Source organism: Galleria mellonella, unplaced genomic scaffold (genome assembly GCF_026898425.1).
Source record: "Galleria mellonella isolate WM207_F2 unplaced genomic scaffold, CSIRO_AGI_GalMel_v1 utg65, whole genome shotgun sequence".
NCBI lineage: Eukaryota > Metazoa > Arthropoda > Insecta > Lepidoptera > Pyralidae > Galleria > Galleria mellonella.
This window is the reverse complement of record NW_026442138.1, coordinates 11,760,298-11,784,000: the sequence shown is the minus strand read 5'-3', so window position 1 is coordinate 11,784,000 and position 23,703 is coordinate 11,760,298. Positions and strand designations below refer to the sequence as shown.

At 34.0% G+C, this 23,703-nt stretch overlaps 1 protein-coding gene and 1 long non-coding RNA gene across 6 annotated transcripts in view; both read left to right on the top strand.

Annotated features, from left to right (window-relative positions):
• Window positions 1-23,703, top strand: part of LOC113519884 (phosphofurin acidic cluster sorting protein 1) — a 189,622-nt gene that overhangs the window by 79,356 nt on the left and 86,563 nt on the right. The gene's annotated exons all lie outside the window — the stretch shown is intronic.
• LOC128201962 (uncharacterized) overlaps window positions 1-23,703 on the top strand; it is a 95,853-nt gene that overhangs the window by 62,758 nt on the left and 9,392 nt on the right. Inside the window, exons 3-5 of one of the 2 annotated variants that reach the window (XR_008253532.1) lie at window positions 10,510-10,611; window positions 19,487-19,897; window positions 23,023-23,108. This is a non-coding gene — a long non-coding RNA (uncharacterized LOC128201962). Of the gene's footprint in view, window positions 1-10,509; window positions 10,612-19,486; window positions 19,898-23,022; window positions 23,392-23,703 lie in introns of those variants that run through there. The other variant, XR_008253531.1, reaches the window with a different exon arrangement.

Sequence of the window (23,703 nt, the reverse complement as noted above, 5' to 3'; positions counted from 1 at the left end):
GAAAACATAACGATGGGCCAAGTGACCTAATTTCATTCTTATTTGTCACACCTTTCTGGAAGCTGGCATAACTCAATACCGCAAGCGAAGCGAGGCTAGCTATCTATTTTTATCTATTATATTTATCTATTTTGTATATATATATATATATATATATATATATATATATATATATATATATATATATATAATCTATTATATATATACATATTTATGTACATACAAGTAAGTAAAATTTTTAATCCTATAACCAAAAGTTTATTTAGTGACATTAATTAAATGCCTTTGAGAAATATATTAATGTTCATTAGAAATAGATTTGTGTTAACTATAAGGAAAAAATATTACACATAAATACAGTCATAGCTCAGTGATTCAAACTGATTGTATAAGAATGCTTACAATGAGAACATTGCTAATGTAGATACTAATTTGTCATCGAGTAATCGACATAAATTGTTTCTAATTTTGTATGTTATTAATAAACTGCTGTACCATAAATATTCAAGTTGAAATTTAATATAGTCGTGGAATGAGTTCCCTGTTGTGATTTTCTCCAAAGGGCCACCCGTTTGGGGTTCTTCAAAAATGTGTTAAAAAGGTTTTTTCAGAGGCGATTATGCGTGCGTAATGCCCCTGGTATTGCAGGCGCTCATAGGCTACAGTAACCGCTTACCATCAGGTGGGCCGTATGCTTGTTTGTCACTTGTATGTCTGATTTGTCGGTTGGGAGGGAAGAGATTGTTAGTAATATGGACTATCATTTGCCCATTGCTAGCAATATACTCTGGCAAGTCGACCTCCACGTGGACACAATTAGGAACATGTCGACTGTTACATTCAACAAAACGGCAGTAGTCTACAAAAACCTCTGACTGCCAAGGACGTCAAGGATTATAGTCGTAAATATATTATTTTATGGTTTTTTTATAGTAATGAATTATTTTTCTCTTTACAGGTAAATTACAGTATTAATCATTTGTGGAAGGGAACTTATGGTAAGCCATCATAGATAGTGACGGAAGAAATTAGTAGAAAATATTAATACATTGCTTGCAAATAATTATTAAATATTACGGTCCATGAAATAGTAATTTCACGAATTTATCAAATTGTTTGCGGAGTGGTCACGGCATAGAATAGGCCACCCCTTTGTGTCCCGTTCCCCGTGGGTGTCGTAAGAGGCGACTAAGGGAATCTAATGGTCGAGGCATGATCAGCAGCGTCCCTGTTAAAACATCGCAAAAGCCTAACTGCAGTTGTCAACCCGCCTGCCAAGCATGACAACTACTGGCACAACCCCCCTTAAGGGGGAAGCCTATGTTCAACAGTGGATAGTTAATATATTAGTTAGTTTATAGACTACATTTTATATCATTATCATCTCAGCCATTATCCGTCCACTTCTGAACACAGGCTTCCCCTATAAACTGCCATAAGGAATGGTCCTGAGCCACCTATATTCATAGACTCCATGCACAACATTTACGATCACCAATCGAGTCGTCGTCGTCCTATACTGCTTTTGCCCGCAAGAAGCGCTTCTCCGAGCTATTTGACCAGCCTATTGTCATTTCAGCTTGCTTATATCCTAATATTTTAAATCCTCAATCAATATTAAACGAGTCACACAAACCAAAATATGGTACTAAAAGCTTGTATTGTATCTGAAAGAGTTTATTTCGATTAACTCGCTAAATAACACATAGAGAATATAGCAAGATGTCAAAAATTTATAGATGTAACTAAATGCATTTACATGAATCGTTCGCTAGATTATTTCTCGATAAAATTAGCTTTGATGACTTGTAAGTGTTAATTAAATGACGCTCACGTTTTATAACTTGTTTATTGCTTATAACATTGTTAGAGACTTAATTAAATGCTAAATAACTTGAGCTAGAAAGTGGGAAGAAGAGATTCTGTCGTTTAGATAACTTGATTTGTGATTTACTCTGTGGATAATAGACCCTCGTCTGCACATTTGTTCAAGACCTATTACTATATGTATTAGTATTATATATATATATATATATATATATATATATATATATATATATATATATATATATATATATATATACATTTTTTGGTAGTTCTGTGTCGCGTAAATGACAGAGAGAACCGTACTCGTTGTTGAATACAGACGACGGGTCAGATCGAAATATGGGAGATACAATCAAGAATAAAGAATAGAGAATATATATAGTTCTTTTGCTTTTTTTTAAATAGTCATCCGTTGGTGGTACTTATGGCTTGGCATTACATGATAGATAAAATAATGTTTCCCGGGTTAACTAAGTTTAGTATATAAAAATCCTGTTTCACGTCAATACGTTATACGTCAATCTCCGAAACCGGTTAACCTATTTTAATAAAATTTTATAAACGTGTATTATTTGCTCCAGCTTGAGAGATAGAGAAAATCTTAGCGAGTAAGCTAAAATGAACCTGCAGGTTTAGTCTTGAATTCAACAGCAATATTAATTCAATTTATTACTAATGACAATTTTATACTGCACTCATGTAATAACAGTTACAAATTAGGTTATAATTGGGATCGGTTTACAATAGTTTGCATTTACAAGTTATACTAATATGCATCTATCAGAACAATATGAAACTATTATGTCGATAGTATTGCAATTCGTGAGTGCGAAACGTCTCAGTTTTAGTAACGATTTATTAGAATTTATTTCAAAAGTAACCCCACTGGTATTTGACGACTGTAGGCAAAACGATTTTTGCCGAGTCATCTACTCTACATACATATCAAATTCCTACCTCCATATTTCGTGATCATCAAGTGTGGCGTTAAAACACCAAGATGTAACAAATAAATAAACAAATAAACAAGAAAAGAGCATACTCCTTCCTTAAAGGCCAGCAACACGCCTACAATTCGTTTGATGTCGCGGATGCTTATGAGCGGCGATAATCACACGAGCAGCAGACTCGTTTGCCTTCTGTGTTATAAAAAAAGCTTAGACACATTTCCATTTATATTATTTGTGACAATAATTTTCACATTTTTATATTAATTCTATATGTATGGTAATTTTATTACTACTTGACTATATTGTCGTTTAAGAGGTGTACTAAGCTAAAATATTACTTACTAGGTCGAGTCGAGTGCATTCAGCGACGACGGACCGCGTTTGGAATTCGAATGAACACAAACAATGGGTATTTGGGTCACCCTATTCAACGTCTCGTATGTTGTCGTGGGATATATTGGAACTCGTTTTATATTTGGTCCAATGATTTTTTAAAGATGCGGTATACGCTTAAAAAACAACTAAAAAGAATGATCTGGATATAACAATGGCACAGATAATCATTTCATCGCATTGTGAAATAATTTAAAAATGATGAAAATAATAAGGATAAATAAATAAAAAATAAGATGGCTGGTGTGCTGAGTATTTACGGTCCGACCGATGATCAAATCGGAAAATTATTTCTTTAAATCAGTCTCATCTCTTGCCTTGTTCTGTCTATCCTATATATCTATTGCCGTGTGGTTCCGGTATGGAATGGGCCACGCTTTCCCGTGTGTTTCATATGAGGCAACTAAGAAAACTTAATGGTCGAGGGATGGGGAACTCTTAAAATGTCACCAAAGCCTAACTGTCGTTGTCAATCCGCCTGCCAAGCGTGGTAATAACTAATAAACCCCCCTTTGGACTCTTTTTCGCTCTAAGCCTCTCATTTGGGCCGTTGTGCGTATGAGTTGTGGCTAGTACAGCCAACCCATGTCCGCCCAGAAGCACAGATGGGAGGCGCCTATGATCAGCAGTAGATAATTAATGGCTGATATGATGATGATGATGATGATGATGAGTATACTATCACGTTATTAAAATTATTATGTTCTAGTTGTTTATATGTTATGCTTAAAATATCTAATCAAGGTCCATTACATGGTTGAACTTGGATTTATTTCGATTGCCCTCTTTTCCAACGGTAAAGAACTTGACCCGTTTTTCTATTAAATATTTGAAGACGTTATGCAGACTTTAATAATTAACCGATTTCAAACAAGGTTCTCATTTAGATGTTGTCTTGTTTTTTTTTTTAATGTTTGTATATTACACGATAGCTTCTCTTAAACTGAACCGGTTTTGTAAATCATATTGTGCTGTAAATAGGTCGTATTAGAATTTTTTTTATATGATTTTCATCAATCATTGTCTTTTTGTGTAGTAAAATCTTGAATTATTTTACCTTTGTGCACTACTAAAATCTAAGAAATAATTTAGGATGCATTAAAATTAAAATGAATGTTAAAAATAAAATGGTAACTATACACGAATCATAATACAAATTGCTTTGAATACTCCGCCGAGTTTAATCGGCATCTCACGCTGAAGGCGTAATGTATAACAAACTTAGTTTCAGCGGTGGTTATACCAAATGAATAGTATTATGATTCATGTAAACTGTATGTATTTATCCCCCTTGTTCCGAATATCCAACCAGGGCTGTCACTTCTAATTTGTAGTTCGATTTTTCGGCCGGAAGCAGCTCGTTGCCCGCCGTCATTTGAATTCCACTCTGATAATGTTTGCGGACATTTTTTGTTTATTTTGCATTTTTATGGTGATTAGATGGCGTCAGTTTGGTATTTTGAAGTCGACCAACGTTGATGTAAACAGACTGTATATTTTAGTTGCCTATCGAATAATGTTAATTTTTCGGTAGGCATTTGTTTAGACAGCTAGTCTCAAACTAATCAGAGCTTGTACTACGAGTAGGCAACAACTGATAGACATGCTTAGATACTTTTATGTAAATATAAATCAACTTTATATATAAGATTATATAGATAGATATAAGATTATATAGATAGTGTCTCTATAGAAATGCATCGAGAAAATCGGATTAACATTTTCATACAATTTTGCATGATAAATAGTTTTCTTTTATAATTTCTACATTTATTTTGTCTTATAATTTCTGCATCTTTTTAATGCGTATACACTCATATTACTTATTAAATAATACGTCAAGATACATTTTATGCGTAAAATAATTGGAATACTGATAAAAAAAGGAGTCGGCTAATTTGACAATTAGCTGGCAAAAAGTTGACCTGTTTTTTAAGTTCGATGCTCTATCTATGTAATCTAAGATATACAAATAATAGATAATGCCTAGACAGATACAATTACGTGTTGGAACTCATGAGTACTCACGTATACTCCTTATCTGCTTATTTTAATGTGGGACGACGATTGTCTGAGATTTGAAGTCCTAAGATTTTATGGAATGATAACCGACAGAGGTACCCAAGCAGACGACTTTTGTACAAAGTCGTCTGCTTGGGTACCTCTGTCTCATTCATATTGCTGCTGTGAAGCAGCTGTTTTTGATGATTGTATTTCGGTTTGAATAGCAGTAAAATTACAAGGTACGAAAGTTTCCATTGTCTTCGTACTTATTCTAAATATCATAAAAAAATCTCTTTAACGAGTTGGCATATTTCCCGGTTGGTGTATGCATTAACGGGCAGTAGACACGGCAAGGACACTGCAGTTCCAGAGGTCGCGTTAAAGAACGTTTCGACAATAAAATTTATAAACACGATTAAACACTGCAGCGGGAATTATTAGTATTCGACCTTGACCATTGTCACGGTCAAGGTCAGTTCATATTAATGGATAATGGTTTTTGTATTAAATTATTACCCCACTGCCATAGAATGATGTTTTCTAAATGACTACCTAAGGAACGAGATTCTTTCTCGTTTGGTGATTATTTTGGTGGTTATTTTGATTTCAATTCTGAACTGGCCCTCTAGACATGTAGCTAATGAACCCATCGATGGAATTGCCATTGTTACCGAATCCATGAGTTGGAACGAGATAGGAACCTCTAATGTCTCATGGGCTCGCTTGCGATAACGATTCTGTCGATAGTTTCGTTTGCCACTTGTCTAGAGGGCGTGATTTGCAATCAATGGAGTTTACTTCTATGACGGTCCTATATTAAAAGAGGGGGAGGGGAGGATTGTTAGTAATGCGGACTATCAATCCCATTGCTAATAATATACCTTATCAGGTTGACCTTCAAGTGGTCTCCCTGGAAACCATCGTGTTGAGTTCCAGATGTATTTATGACGATGCGCTAACAGACCTGCCCTTTCATTCTCACCTATCTTTCGTCACTTGTACCTCACCAGCGTATATCGTTAGCGCAGGCGGAGTTACCATTCCCTTATAATCCATTAAAGGCTTAAAGAAGGTCCTATATTAAGTTAGCTAGGTTTAAAGCCATCATTTTTAATTGCGGAACAAAATTTTGCAAAAAAAAAAATTCAAAGTATAATCAATTTTCGATACCGCTATCTAAATTTAAATATATTCAATCTAATGTATCTATTAATTTAACTAAAGATATCGTTCATTCATGTGTTTTATTACAAGAAACTGCCAAAAACCCTATCCTTACATACATTTCTTACATCCACATTTATAATTCATCTCATTTATACGTGCTGGTTACTGAAACTCGACTCCACATCACATCACATCCTTAGGAATGGCAACGCATAAAATGTATCACGGGCGACATAGTTATTTACATCTATAGGCGACAATTACTACTTTCAATCATGTGGGCCGTCAGCATGTTTGCCATTCTAGGTTGCATAAATAAAACATCACATTAACATGGTCTATCTAATAGATTTATAAGATTCTTTAGCTATATGTCATTTTTATTACAAACTAGTCGTTACCAGCGGTGTTCCAGTAGTTCTCGTATATCATTCTCATTGGAACTCTTCATGAATCCGATTTTATATTGTATTATATATACTTAAATGATAATTACGTATCTAGTACCTTCAAAAAATTTCAGCCAATTCAACTGATCGGTTATTTTATAACATTTTATATGTGATTCTTTAGATTGATATAACGTTTTTATTCATGAACCGATTGAAATAAAACAAACACTAAATATTAAATGCAACAAACCGCAACGCACTAGTGAAAATCGCGTTCAAATCGGTTAAGCCGTTTCTGAGATTAGCGTGCACAAACGTACAAACAAACAGACAAAAATTCTAAAAATCATTGTTTTGGTTTCTATTGCGTTCATAATGCCCTCCTTTAAAAGTTTTTGTTATATATCTTCCATATACAGACAGCGACCAGTTACAATTTTATGATGTTGATTAAAGTGCCGTCCAAAGAATTTTTAATATTAATGATAAGTAGATATCAGTCGGACATTCTGAACAAGCTAATGGTTGTAGGCAAGATAGAGGGGAAAAGACCACGCGGACGATCACCTAGTCGATGGTCGGACCAAGTAAAGGCCGTTATGGGACTGTCAATTGCAGCTGCCCTGCGAAAGGCTGGAGACCGTGCGAAATAGAGTAACATCATAAGAGAGGCAAAAGACACCTTTCAAGGACACGATTTTTAGTAATAAAGTGAACGAAGAGAGAAAGATATGAAATTGTACAAATGACGTATCGCCACTGATTGCTGTAATATGAATGAGTTCTATAGTCATTAGTGGAAGGTCTCTCACGAATTAATTACTGAAATTTCTAATATTAGATCGAGTAATTATGTATAAATGTCACCAGGTACGGGTGATTAGAAAGAGTTAAGGTCTCCTATACGTTGACGACTAGATTGAACTTGGGTCTCGTATAGTTATAAAGACACATTTTAATTAAACTAGTCGCCCAATCCGGGGGCTTTACATGGGAACCCAAATTTTTTACTTTTTATACAATTTTTTCTTTCATACAAAGCTTGTTCTGACAATTATAAATACAACAAAAATTAATTGATCAAATAGGTGCAGCTGTTCTGAACTTATCCGCTTTCATACATTCGGCGAATTTATTGGGTACAGAAGAATAACACCTGAGTCCTCAGGAATGGCAACGCATGGGGGGTATCATGGGCGAAACAGTATACTCCGTTATGTCCATGGTACTGCTCATGTCTATAGGCGACGGTTATCACTTTCCATCAGGTGGGCCGTCAGCTTGTTTGCCATTCTAAGTTGTATAAAAAAATTATGGTCGTGTAGTCCCGGCGTAGAATAGGTCACCTTTTCCTTTCCTATGGATATCGTAATAGTCGACTGAGGGCGAGGGATGGGCAGCAGCGTCTTTCTTAAAAGCTAAAGCTATTTGTAAAGCTTAACTGCAGTTGCCAATTCGCCTGCCAATCGCGGCAGCTACTGGCAAAATCTCCCAGGGGGCGGGGGGGGGGGGGGGGACATGACTTATGTTCAGCAGTGGACAGTTAAAGACCGATAACATGATATCGATATTAAATTCAAGAGTAGGGTCGCTGATCAGTTTACTAATGTTTGGCTTATTGTGACTAGCTTGTAATAGTCTGTGACAAGTCTGAAGTAAGTGGATGCCCTAATATGGTTGGAAACTTTAATTAGTATTTTAGGGGTTTCACTGTAAGTGACTTTTGTATTATTCACGCACGCCATTCAAACTTTAAATGTCGGGAGCAGCCGAGGCGAAATCTTTCGAGATTTAATATTTTTCTGCTTGTAAAGCTTACGTATAGGTCTATAAATGCTGTAGTTTGAAATCAGCACGTCTTTTTCAACTGTCTTCAAAAAGGAGAAGTTTCTTAATTGGGTTTACTTTTTTTTGTGTTTGTTACCTCATAAACTGATTCTTTGAAAATTTATTTTTATTCTTATTTGAAAGCATATATTTTTACGTTGGTCTCGTAGATTTGTTTGAAATATGTTTAATAGTTAAGATTTAAAATTAAAATAACTAATTTTGTCACGATTGATGTCGGTGTGAAACAAAATCTTAATATATTAATTATTTTTTTTAAATATAATTTTTGTATTGGTTATTATTTTTATTATACCATCAAAAGGAAAAGGTCGTGACTATATTTTTATGGGTCATATTTGTAATCCATAGACTTAGAATGTCCTTCAACATGTACCTCTATCTTTGAACTGAATACAAAGGAACGAAGGGTCAACCCCAAAGGTAGCGCGAAATCTGGGTCAAATGCATTAGGTCAGGTCACAGTGTGACGTTCTTTCCCATTTGGCTGGTACCCCACGCGCCGTATGACGCATTAGAGGATTTTGTAATGCTAATAAAAAATATTACAGCTTGTTTCATTTATTGGAAGGATTATCTACTTCCTACGAGTATACACAAATATATGTAAGGACAAAAACATTCGTGTTCGTTTTATACAAGATCGTAAATTTTTTTTTAAATATTGCCAGTAATGTTGATAAATGACAAATAAAAACATATACTCCTAATTGACGCGTGCTAATAATAGAAAAAAGGTTTTTGGTATACTTGTGTGTTTTATTGATTTCTATAGTAAAAATAAATAAAAAAAAAATACTAAAAATTATGTTATGTTTGTTAACTATAATTCAAATTAGCTCTTACCTATAAATTATTTAAATTTGGATATTAAATGTATCACCATTCTATAAAAGTGTAAGAAACAGATATAGCAATCAGGGGAGTTTTCATGATTTTTTTATACAATTTAGAATGACAAACAAGCTGGCGGCCTACCTGATGGAAAGTGGTAACTGTCGCCTATAGACATGAGCATAAATTGAAAATTATTAGAGAAGTTATAATTTGAATCCTAAATTAATTAAAATTAATATGATTTTAAAAATTTTTGTAATAGGACATTGTATAGTAATATATCTCTCTGTCTGTATAAACATAATCACTAGGAATAAACAAATAAACGTGCTGGATTTCTTCCAAACCAAACGTCAAACAATTGTCCTCTGAATAAGGAACAAAGCCTGTTTATTAAATCAATCAATTATGATACGCATTGTCAGTTCGGTACTGAGGAATGTGACGCGTGACCCACGTATCCTTGATGTGTCACTAACTTTGGGCTGAGGCATAGTGACTTTACAGTAGCGGAAGCGATAGCGTGCGTGAGAGCGGATAAATTATATATATATATATATATATATATATATATATATATAAACAAATAACTTCGAAAAAATTTTTTTTATCTTTTCTTACTTCATAAGTTTGTCAGTTGTAAACCGATTAAATTTTTTTTTTATCTTACAGATAAATTGTATCGAAATCGGTTCAGTGGTTTAATTTTTAAATTAAAATAACTGGTTTTGCTACAATTGAACTCGGCTTTTTTTTTATGAAAAACATACTTAATTATTTTTATATACATACGATTACACTAATCGCTTCTCTAGGGGCCACGACCTGAACACCCAGACCCGAGCAAATATAGAAAAGTTTATTTACTAAATGGGCCCGATCGGAAATCGAACCCATAATCTCATTTATGCAAAATTATGTGCTCACCGTTGCGCTACAAGAGTCGGTTTATACTCCTATAATTTTATTCAGTTACTTAAAATGTTATTTCTGTTATTGTTATATAGTTATTTATACAGTATTTGTTCTAATACTGATGCTTTTCTGGCTGTTTTTTTTTTAATAATAATGAATTCTTTTTCTCTTTACAGGTAAATTACAGTATTAATCATTTGTGGAAACTCATGGTAAACCATCATAGATAGTGACGGAAGAAACTACATATTAGAAAATATTGTCTGCAAATTAATCTTGTAAGTAGTATAATAATAATAATCTTGCCGTGTGGTCCCAGCATAAAATAGGCCACCGTTTCCTTTCCCGTGAGTGTCGTAATGGGCGACTAAGGAAGAGCGAGGTATGGGCATCAGTGTCTCTCTTAAAACATATCTAAAGCCTAGTGCCAGCCGGTTGCCAAGTGTGGCAACTACTGACAAAACCCCCCAATTATATGGAATATACATGTAATTAGTGGAAGCCATAGAAAATAAGCATTTCCCCCGGTCAGTTGATAAGTACAGTGAGTCTGTTATTAAAGCAAACCCTAATTGGTGATTAGTCGTGCAATAATGAAATAAAGCCAGTCGTGTAAACGTTTCACGAGGCGTAGTTTATGAGAAAAAATTAATAGACGGTTTTCTAGAGAGAAAACCGTCCGTTAATTTAGAAAAAGAAAAATAATTTATGAAAAAGTCTGAAATAAAGAATACTTTAAAAATTTTGAAACTGCATTAATTGAGTTATTTAATTTTCCACATATTCCGATGATTTATCCGCTACGCTTTTCTAACTTAGATAATGAAAACAATTCTCCACTGACACTTCGATTAAAAATGTTATCATCACAATAACCGTAGCTCGGGAATTTAATAGCCTGGCGGTATTCATCGTAAACGATACTCGATACATACGAGTATAACGCGGAATCGATTACTGGTACATGCCTTCACTGCGAACAATAATATTTGCATTATCGACGTAAAGCTCGGTAAAGCGATGTTTTCGCGAATAAAGACACGTTTCGAGCGCCTTTTTTATGGTACATAAAATGGGAAACGTCAACGGACCACCTGATGGTAAATTATATAATATGGTAAAATAATGTCACCTATAGTCATGAACAGTACCATTACGAGGGGGGGGGGGAAGGGATTGTTAACTATAGGGATTTAACAACTCTATCGCTAGAAATATACCTCATCAGGTCGAGCTCCAAACGGTTTGTCCTTGAAACCATCTTGATTCACCTGATGAAAAATGATAAACATCGCCTGTAGTTATGAACAGTACTATTGACGAGGGGGGTGGGGGGGGGATTGTTAGTAATGGAGATCTAACAGCCCTATTGCTAGCAATATACCCTATCAGGTCGACCACGCAGTTCCCCCTGGAAACTATCTTGATTAATTGTTTAAGAATTCGTCATTCTGGGCCAACTAACTTGTCTCGTCTGTCTCATCTCTCACTGGTTCCTCACTAGCACATATCAATAGCGCAGGCGAGGTTACCATTCCATTATCACCTATTAAAAAAATCATTGACCTTACAGAATATTCTGTGTATTGTCTTTAGCACCCTTTGTTTATGTGGAGTGGTAAACATACTGATTGCCGTCTGATGGAAAGTGAAAACCGTTGCCCATAAACGTGAATAGCATTATGGATATCACTCACTACTTAGTGACGCCCACGTCCTCATGCGTTGCCATGAGAACTATGATGTTATTTTTTCCATATGCTATAATGTTACTGTCATATCCCAATTTTCAAACAGCAGAAATACACGTGGGTCAGTGATACCCAAACAGACTTGTATAAAGTTTCTTTCAGATAATATAGGCAAATACTGACTTTATAATTATCATTATCCGTTCACTGGTGAACAAAGGCCTCCCCCATAGACTACCCTAAAGAACGGTCCTGAGCCACCTGCAACCGCTCACTCCCTGCAATGCATTTGAAGTCGTCACTCCACTTAGTACTGACTTAAACTTAATTCTAACTTAGGAACTTTAATTATTTTAATGAGGAAGACGCATCCGCTCGAGGTTACATTGATTCAGATTAACATCGTGAAAATTTGCCTTTTATTTACAATTACGCTTTTAATGATGCTATTTCGCGGGTTTTGTGTTAAAGCGAGTACTAATTGATGGGATCTCATAAGATTTTTATGGTACGAGTTGTTGTTATTTTATCAACCGTTAACTGTACACTGTTGAACATATCCTCCCCAAAATGGGGGGGGGGGGGTTGGTTTGCCAGTAGATAAATAGATAGATAGTTTATTTGCATTACTTACAGCACATAAATTACAATACAAACATACACATAGTACAGACATACACAGTAAAAGAGATAAAATAATAAAAAACAAAAAAGTAACGAAAAAAAAGTTGCTAGGTTTGGCAGGCGGTTTGGCAACCGCAGTTTGGCTTTTGGTGACATTCTAAGAGGGACGCTACTGCTCATCTTTCAACCATAAGCTCTCTTAGTCTTCTCTCACTCCTTCTTTCCCGTGGGTGCCCCACGGGAAAGAAGGAGTGGTCTATTCTATACCGGGGCCTATACGTCAATGGTATAAGTACTGATCCATTATTAGTGCCCTTGTTGCGATCTAGTGTCACATAATATAAATATAGATAGATAGATACATACTCTTTATTGTTTCCTCCAAAAGATTACAATAGTAAACTTATTATAAACACCAAACAATTACAATATTTGTTTTTTCTTAAGTTTTTGTGTTGGTTTGTCTGTTTTTTTATCAGTTGCTTAACTTGTCATCTTTGTTCCCTGAATGGTATAAAAAACGAAAAACTTATTCCTTTAATTTTTTTCCTTGTCTGATGTTATGGCAGAATATTCTATTTTAAAGATCAGCTTCTTCCAATGTTAATGACAGTATCATGATGCCCCAACACCTCTTTTGGACATATTTTAAAAAGGAAAAAGATTTTCAGCAAAAAAGAAATTATGTAAAATCCAAATGGACATGAAAAAAGATGCTTTATTGTTTTAAGTTTATGGCTTTAGCGCTGGAAATTGGGTCAAGCAGATTGCCTCGTATTTTTTTTTCTCTAAAAAAATGTTGGAAGTTATTAGGATTTTTTTTTTAAATCTCTTAAGCATGATTTACATTAAGCGGCGCGTGTCAGCGCGTCGCAACGAATCTTTCGACAAACAATTGTGTTTGTTCAAACAAGAAAATCAATTTTTTATGGTTATTTTTTTACTAGAAAGAGATTGGTAGCATATTATTTTTACGAGAAATCGCGTTGCATTACATACAATTTAAAAGTAACAAATTTAAATTAGTTTTTTAAAGATTTCAATTCCTATTATTTTTCAACCGACATTGAAAAAAGAAGAAGGTTTACAATTCGGCTGTATTTTTTATGATTTTTTTACATCATAATTTTGTTATTTATAGACCGATTTGGATATTTTTTTTTTATCTGAAAGGGGCATATCAACATATTGATCCCACAGAAATTTTAATAAAGTCAGTTCATTAGTGTTTAAATATAAAAAAATAGGCTTTGCAGTAATTAAAGTTAGTGTTTTTCTTATGGAATAAAATCTACTTGTTACATTTACGTAGAGCTAGAACTTTGCATTAATCAATATGAAAGTTCAGTCAGTCATCTCAAATCCGGTACGTCGACTCTTGAATCTCTTGTCGGCATCTTGCCAAATCGTTGTGTGTCCTTCGAACTGAAAAGTACTAGATCTAGCACTATAAGGTCGTATCGGTGACATTGACCCTGTGGAATATCAAATATATATGTTTATATGTAAATCAAATTATTATATATTATCGAAATGTATTTACTTATTTCTATCAAGTACTAGCTGATTTGGCAGACGACTGCATATCCAATATATATATATATATATATATATATATATATATATATAAAATTTAATATAATTCTACATTTAACGGGCACGGGCACGTGATTCGCCGGAGTGGAAGTCATGTAACAAGAAAAGTAATGGCCATTGGCGAAGACAATACCTAGAAGTGGGGGGAAAGGGATTCTCATCTATCACCCTTCACTGGTGCTCCGCCAGCGTATCCCGTTAGCGCAGGCGGGGTTACCATACCATTTCACCCATTAAAAAAATACCTAGAAGTAGAAGAGGTCCACAAAACATCTGGGTTCAAACCATTCAACAGGATCTGCTGACGATGGGCTTAACACCTGAGATGATGCAAAACCGCCAAGAATGGCGTAAAAGCATCAGGAGAGAAATAGCTGATTGATTGGTTCGTAAAAACCTTAATCAGACTAGTAATATTTACCTTATAGGGCGAACATTTAAAAAATACATTATCATTACAAAATTAGTATGGGATCAGTACGAAAGTACCCTATTAAAATAAAAACATAAATCATCAAATCCTATTCAGAATTGTCGAATATTTAATGTAAGAAAAAATACTCAAATTCCCCATTTATAAATAAATAAATATATATTTATCAAGAAATAAGATGTAAATTCGCCTGTCTATTTGAAAAGCGACTGTCTATCATCTATTCATTCATGCATGACTAATCCATTTCCATTAAGAAATATGTTGCGTTGTAAAATTTAGCCTTGGCAACGAAAATCTTTATAGTTATACATATACGTACATATAGCATAAGATCTCGCTTCTGACTTCTGTAGGTATAAAGTTTTTTAATGAAACTTGGTTTAAAAGAAATATGAGCTAAAATATAATACAACATACCCGGGTTACCTGCTCTCAATTAGTAGCGACCTACTGTTGCCAGGTGACAATCCTTACTTGTTATAATTTTTTTACAAACAACCATATGTTGTCGTAATTGTGTAAATTTTATCAAAAATAATGATGAATTTACCGAAACTAAAATTATTATCTATTTTCATCTGGGAACCCTCGATCTCGGTTGACTGAGAGCAAGGAACCAAGGTGCATTGTATTTTAGATAATTCTTTTATTTAAACAGTTAAGGCTGATGTTCACCAAGCGGCTTACATCAGATCAGATCGGAACGGATTTTACAATCTTTAAACGATATTAAATCGTGTACACAGTATTTAAAGTCTTTATCAGCAAGCCGCGCACAACAGCTTGATCGCGAGCGTCTTCCGCGACTCGCGATCATAGCCGAAAGTTTACTGCGACGCGCGATCAGCTCTGTTCGCCAGTCGTCGTATCCGAATCCGTCTTCTTCTGAAACTGTTTGACGGGGATCACAAATGTATATGATCGTAAACGACGGCACGGAGGTGATCGTATGCGTCGACAATCTGCCGGACGCGATTGGCTGTCGCCGCGTCCGTTCGTATCCTTTCCGATCCCAGCAGAAGTCAGCGGCGGTATTTTAAGCCAATGTGAAGTATATTGTATACCAATATTGTAAATATTCCGATATCAATCGATAATATTGGATATAAAGGCCAGCTTTACATAACTCCGTTGTCGAGTTATCTACAAGTATTACATAAATAATGACGCTATTTTTGAGTAATATGTACGTCATCATTACCAGTAGGAATGATGATGTACTTTTATACCTTCAGTTAATACAAAGTTAGTTACATACTAGTCATTATAACAATTTATTAATATTAAATAAAGATTTTAATTGTTATTGTCTTACTAGTTCATTCGACAAAAGTTGTTTTTGCTAAGTTGTCCTATCTCTCAAGTTAGAGCAAACAATACACATTTATAAACTCGCATCAAATCGGTAATTTTTTTTATATTAAGTTAGTTATCCGTATAACTGGACAACGGAAATTTAATTCGACATCATCCGAAAAAGTGAGACGAGACCCTGAGACGTAAACACCGTTTTCACCTTAAGGAAGAGTTCCGGATGCAATCGAAACATCTGTCAGTGACGAAAATAATAATTAAAAGATGAAAAACTTAGACAATCTAATATAATAAATATCAGTTTCCAAACAGGCGAGACTACACATAATGAATATAATTATAGGTTGTGTAACGAGATATAGTATTAAAACAAATATAGTATATAAAAATAAATATAGTATATAAATATAGTATTAAAACTTCAATTTCATGTCAGACACTAACTTTACAAAGAAACTTTAAAGAATAGCCAACTGGTTGTTCAACATAATACTTCCACTATACAATTTTGCAGCTCAATATAAACTTTCACGAGATGATTTAGCACCTTTGAGTGGCAAATCTCTATTTCTAAATTAAATTATTAATTTTGTAGTTCAACAAAACTAATTAGTTACAAACTCTGGATGGTTTATAAGTAATTAGTTTTAATTAAATTGATAGTACTGTCTGTATGTTTGTTTGTTACCTTTGTCTACGTTGTCTTAAGGCTCTGGTAAGTATAGATAGTCTGGTAAGATTTTTTCTTTTTTTGTTTGTTTATCCAAAATATGAAGTTAGGGTGTATTCATTATAGTCCTGAATAAGACTTTAGTATGCTTATTAATATAATAAATGCGAAAGTGAATGTTTGTTGCCTCTTAGCGTCTTAACGACTTAACCAATCAGTTTGAAATTTGTTTGAAGAAGGATATAGGCTATTTTTCATCCTGATCAGTAAACATATCCCGGTCATGCGGATGAAGTTACGGGTAAGAGCTGCTATTGTAAATATATGAGTTTGTCTGTTTGGTTTAACTAATTCATGAGTTTTATACATACACGTTGTATTTGGGATGACAAACATAGACTGTTTATTATCCCAGTCACGTGGAAGAAATCGCGGGGGAAACCTAGTCCTTAAAATTATTTCGCTCTAATATTAAGCTTTAAAAAATCAGTTTCCAAAATATGTATCATAAAAGTAAAAAAAAAAAAAAAACTAAAGATTATTGTTTAGAAACACCAAAACTTCAAGAGTTTGTAGTGTTTCTAGTTTTCGATGCCTATTACGAGTATTTCTAAAATCCAGCTAAATATATCTGTTTCTTAAAGAAACTATTTCAAAATAATTGTGCTCTCCAATCAGACATACAATCTTAATTGCCACATTAGTTATTCTATTCGCACTTGCCCGCATTATAATATGATGCCTCGACTAGTATTTGTTACAGGAGAGACATTGTGATAAATTACATGAATATTATATTCAAACGGGGTTATCTCAACTGTCAAGGATTCAATATGAAGGATGCTTTGTTGCTGGTAATAGGGTACTATTGTGTAGAACGCTAGGACATTTGCCATTCAATGACAGATGTATGTTTCTAGAACAATGGCATGTTTGAATTGGCTCGAGTTTTGGGTTTGCTTCTAGTTTGCCATTATAGCAAGGGATTCTTAGTTATAAGCGACTTTAAAAAGATAGAGCGTTTAGTTTGTCTGATTTTTTGTGTATAATCTTCTATAATGTTGAACTACCTTTGATCATTATTTATCTTTATTTAATCTATAATTTCTTATGATTGAAGTCTCTTTTTTGCAGAACAAACCGTATACCAGGCAATTTTTCATATTTCTAGATTTTATTTACTAGCTTCGTCTTCGGACTGTTTTCATGCGTTACTATTCTTGATGATTATGGTGGTTTTTCTTTTTATATTGCTATGGTGGCAAACAGGCATACGGTCTGTTTGATGGTAAACTGAGTTACCGTAGCCTGTGGACGCCTGTAACACCAGAGATGTCACGCGCGCATTGCCGACCCTTAAGGAACCTTATTACGCCCTTTTTGAAAACCTGCATCCTTTAGTCTCTATGGAAAACGCCTGCAATACCAAAGGCATTACGCACGCGTTGCCGACCCTGTCGGTAACCCTGAAACCACTTTATCCCTTTTTTGAAGAACGCCATGCTGTAGTCAAATTGAAAAACTGCTTAATTCTGAAAATTCATTAACATTAAACATAACAAATGAAGTTGATATAAAAGCTAATAAGAAAGATAATATTGAGAAGAAACACGTGCCAGACGCTGATTTATAGGTACGTGTACGCGTGTAATGTTAGTGAGAAGTGAAATAAGTACCAGCGGACAAAAAAAGCATTAGTACCACAGCAATTAAATCTAAAAGTGTCGGAACATTCGAGCACAGATCCGTTCGTAAAATGTTTACCGTGTACACTACACGCGTTACGCCTAATGTTTACGACTGTGGCTATATGTGGCATTGCACAGCTGTATATCGCTGTTATTTCAGCCAATTCGACATTTTTTTTGTGCGTTCGAAACGATGTCGTCGCCAATTTTTTTTTATACCACTGAGATGGCAAACAAGCGTACGCTTCACCTGATGGTAAGCAGTTATTTGAATAATCTATATATTTTTTTCCTCGTCTTTTTTTACTGATTTTGTCAAGATATAAATTAATTTATTAATTTATTTGCAAAAAAATCATATTATTATAAGCTTGTAATGAAATGAACATAATTATATTGATGTGGACGACTACTTTTGTAAAGTAGGTTCTTTTGAGCTTACACTTAGAGTCAAAAATTGATATTGTACTTGTGATATCTATTTTAAATCATGTCTATGTCACTATTGTGCTTAATGGATTGTTAGTAAACTTTAGCTATATGTAGAGAAATCTAAATCACTAAGACTCTTAAAGTAATGTTCTATGTACATTACTGAAATTGGAGTTTTTATAAAAAAACATGAGTTGATAGAAACATATTTGCTTATAAAATTTGAGGGTTTTTCTTGATTTACTACATATTGCAGACATACAGACAGACAAAAAAATATTGTTTTGGCTTCTATTGCCCTTATCAAGGTCCCTCATTATTATTTTTTCTTAAATATCTCTTATATACAGACATTGTCTAGTTACAATTTTACTATAATAATAAGATTCCTGTATAAATAGTAAAAAAAAAAATTAATTATTAATAAAAATATACATTTTTATTCATAATAATGACTATAAACCCTTATTCTAATTACACGGAGTTCGTACAGTATGTTTACCTCATTCAATATCCTACAGAACCCTTTTAGAATAATGGGCGTGACTGAATTTGAATATTCATAAGCTCTTTGTTCCCCAAACTGTATAGCTATCTAGTCACCTCTTACTGCGATTAAGCGACGAGTGCCCAAAGAGAAAAATGGGTCGAGAAACGTCAACAAATTCAAAAAAGTGAAAGCTTCCTATATTAACTTTACAGCTGAACGTGCAGTGTTAGCATGGGATGTTTGTTTTTTTATAACACGAGGGGAAAAGAGCATGCAGCACATCTGATGACAAGTGATTACTGCCGCCCATGAGCACCTGCAACAACAGAGGAATTGCGGGTGTGCTACCGACCTTCTAAAAAGGAAAATGCTCTTTTCTTGAATGTTACGATGTCGTATCGGTCGTGTCGTGTCGTATCGGAAGTACTGCAGCTGGAAGTTGATTGCAAAGAGTGGTTGTATAGGAAGAAAGTGATTTGAAACGCAGTGAAGAACGAACTGTGGTGAATTGCCAGATCCAGATGGTTGGGATGAAAAAATTAATAATAAAATGAGAAACATTCGTGTTGGAAGTATTGTATTCGTATTGGAAGTGTTATACAATATAATGCAGGCCATCACAGGTGACATGAGTTTATATTAAGAAATTTATGTGCTAAAATCTATAGATTATATTTTTTTTTATGCAATTTAGAATGGCAGACAAGCTAACGGGCCACCTGATAGTAAGTGGTAACCGTCGCGTATAGACATGAGCAGTACCATGGACATAACAGAGTATACTGTTTCGCTCATGATACCCCCCATGCGTTGCCATTCCTGAGGATTTACAGGGTACAGAAGAATAACACTTCTTCTGTACCCTGTAAATTTACTGCCACATCCCACCCTTCAAACCGAAACACTGCCATGCAAACACAACTGCTTCACAGTAGAAACATGAATGGGTCGGAGTTGCCTAAGCAAACGACTTTTGTACAAAGTCTCCCTCTGGTAAAGAATCGTAATCATATTTATTTCTTTTTAAACACATTTCTTTTTTAATAACATAGACTTTGTTTAGTTTAGACACGTGTTTGTAGTAAGTCTTCTAAACATGTGTTGAGTTGAGTACCTGTTTATCGTAAGTTATTTTTTTATGTTAAGGCCATTTAAACCTTACTATCAAGTTAGTATATTAGAAACTAAAGAGTATTCGTTCGTAAGTCGTTTATCGACCCATGCATATAATATTTTTATTTTCCATTCTGTATATATGAAATAGAAATGACATATAAAACATTAAATGGTAAAAACAAACGTATTATTTGTAAACAGAACAATTAAACTACAGTTAGCACATGGAAATGGTAGCTATTGTGTTATCTAAACACAGCCATAATATATCTAACTGTGTAATCTGGGACCACGTTTGATTAGAATTTAGTTACAATTTTAGTGTAATACAATGTTGGTGACGATTATGCTAATGATTATGACATGCATAATGGATAATGGAGAAATGGAGAAAATAGGAGGCGGATAGTTAGTCCCTATCGTTAGAAATATACCTTCTCAGGTCGACTATCAACAAGGGTCCCCTGGAAATCATCGTGATTAATTGCTCGATTCGCTGCGGTGGATCATTGTTCATTCTCATCATTTCATCCTTTATTACTGTTAGCATAAGCAGACGCACCATTCCGTCTACATCTTTTAAAAAGAATCTATGTACAAAATTAATGGAATGAAACAAAATTATCTGAATTGCAATTATGAATCGTACAGTAACTATTTTCAACCGTCTTTGAAAAGTGTACGAAAATTTGCCTGGAAGAGATCGCTTTTAACGATAAGGTCGCGTATTGTTTTCTTACTGTGATTATTTCTTGTAATTGTTTATATCTAGAATAAGTTTACTATTGTTATCTTTTAGAGGAAACAATAAAGAGTATCTATCCATTTTCAAACGACTTCAAAAAGGAAGTTCTCAATTCGGTTGTGTTTGTTTTTTTTTATATTTGTTACCTCATAACTCAGTTAGTTATCAACCGATTTTGATAATTCTTTTTTTATCTGAAAGGATATACTTACAGCTTGGTCCTATAAAATTTTTATGAAAATCTATACAGTAGTTTAGTTTTTAAATCGAAATTAAATGGCTTTGCCACAATCGAAGTCGGTTTTGTGGAATACAATTAAATTATAGACCTCCATAATTCGTTCGCCGGCATCACGAAGCTGTGATTGTCTCCGTGTAAATGTAATTTCGCCGCTGCCTGTATTGATCGGGATCGTTTTTATAGGCGTGTTCCGTGTTTTGCGACCGTAACAGTTTTTTTTTTTATATTTTTATCGTAATACAGATCCATTTGTCTGTCGTTTAAATTGCTTTTTCAACAATTATCAGACGGAGATTTCTATTTCAACCATAATAGTTTGTATATTTTTATTGTAATATAAACTCATTTGTTTGTCGAATTAAGTTGCTTTTATAATAATTTCAGAAGAAAGAGGTGCTCAATTCAACTATATTTATTTTGTATAAATGTTACTTTTGATTGAATGATTTACAATGGAGTTTATTCCTGTGTGAGTCTTTTATATATATATATATATATATATATAAAAGATACAAAGCTGCACTAAACACACATGAATTATCCAACAAGCTGAGTTTGTACCTATTACCAGTCATATGTACTAGTAAAATATTTTGTAATGTAATCATATCACGTTCCACTAACCTTTTATTGATTTTACTGTAGTTGTAAAATATAAATGGCAATAAACAGATTTACTATTAATAAATTATCACTTGCCGAGTCAAATGAGCCGCATGATCGTTTGCCGGCTGTGTTTTAAAAAAAAAACTAGGCACATGTAAGTAATACTAGAAAAATACAAAATTCACTCTGATTTTTTTTTATGAAATAAGTCACGTATTTAGAATAGACACTCGCAATTTAAATTTTGAAGATACAGCCGGGAACTTTTCACGACCTAACATTGGTTAAAGTGACTTTCGTCTTCACATTTTATGTTTTTGGCTTGGTGTTACATTTCCGACAGTTACGGGCTCTATATCAAGCATCGTAAACATGGTTTGGTTATTATGTGTTTTTTATTCACGACCATACCATAAACGTTGTATTTTTGGTATTCTTGTCTTATCTGGTGCGGTCTCTCACAAGGATCGATTCTAGGTCCGTTTCTTTTCATCGATATTATTCTCTAATGTTACTATTTTTATTCTCACCATATGAATCTATGTTGTCTATATTTCTATAAATCCTCTATCAAAGAACTTATGTTAATGATTTTTTTTTTAAATGATTTGTTATTTTTCAAATATTCCAAATCATATTGAAATATTCGTGGTGATGTTTACGATTGGAGTTTGCATGAAAATTACATAAATTATATAAAGTATGCGAAGAATTGTCTTGTGGTCTCGGTAAAGAATGGGCCCTCCCTTCTTTTCTCGTGAGTGTCGAAAAAGTTGACTGAGAGAACTAAATGGTCCAGGGATGGCCAGCAGCGTCCCTCTTTAAACATTATCAAAGGCTAACTGCGGTTGGCAACTTGCCTGCTAAGCGTCACGACTACTAGCAAAATTTCCTTTTATGGAGACATATGTTTAGCAGAGGACAGTTAACGGCTGATATGATGATGATGATGATGAATCGAAGCTAACAGCCATTAGTATATAGAGATACATATAAATAGTTTGTATATTTATTAATAATACGTATAATATCCTTCATAGGTTATATAAAGCCATGGAATGCAATGTCCTTCGTAGTCACATACAGGCACGTGTTCAATCATCATTTACATTATAAATTTATTCAAGTAAGTCCATAACTATTTTCAAACGTAGTAGCGTAGTGGATTGAGCATTGACATAGATTAATTGGTATTTTAAATACACACGAATATATTCACTAATGGGGTAATCTGAGGCATTTGTCACCTTTATATGTCTACATTTAGCTGCACGTAAGATTATTAGAATTCAATATGCTACAGCAAGTGTAATACTGTTAGTATGATATTGGATTTTTTTAAATTTTTCAATACGACTTTGAAGGAATCTGATGGAAACTCATTTGATTTTATCATAGACGGTAACCGTCTATGATAAAATCAAATGAGTTTCCATCAGAAACACTAATTCATCAAAATTTGATCATAGACGGTAACCGTCTCTTACAAACATAAAAACACTAAGCAGGGCACAGGACAAAGGATTTACAGACGACAGTTGCCATATTCTATTATTTAAGACCATAAGGAGGCTTTATTTAAAAATCGTCTGCCTCTCTTTCACACTCTCTCCCTCATAATAGAACCTGTGGTCCACCCGTGTATCTTTTCTACTGTTTAGTAGCTGTGCTTGTATGGCTTTGTTTCGGTTTTAATTGTGGAATATGGCAATAAAATTACG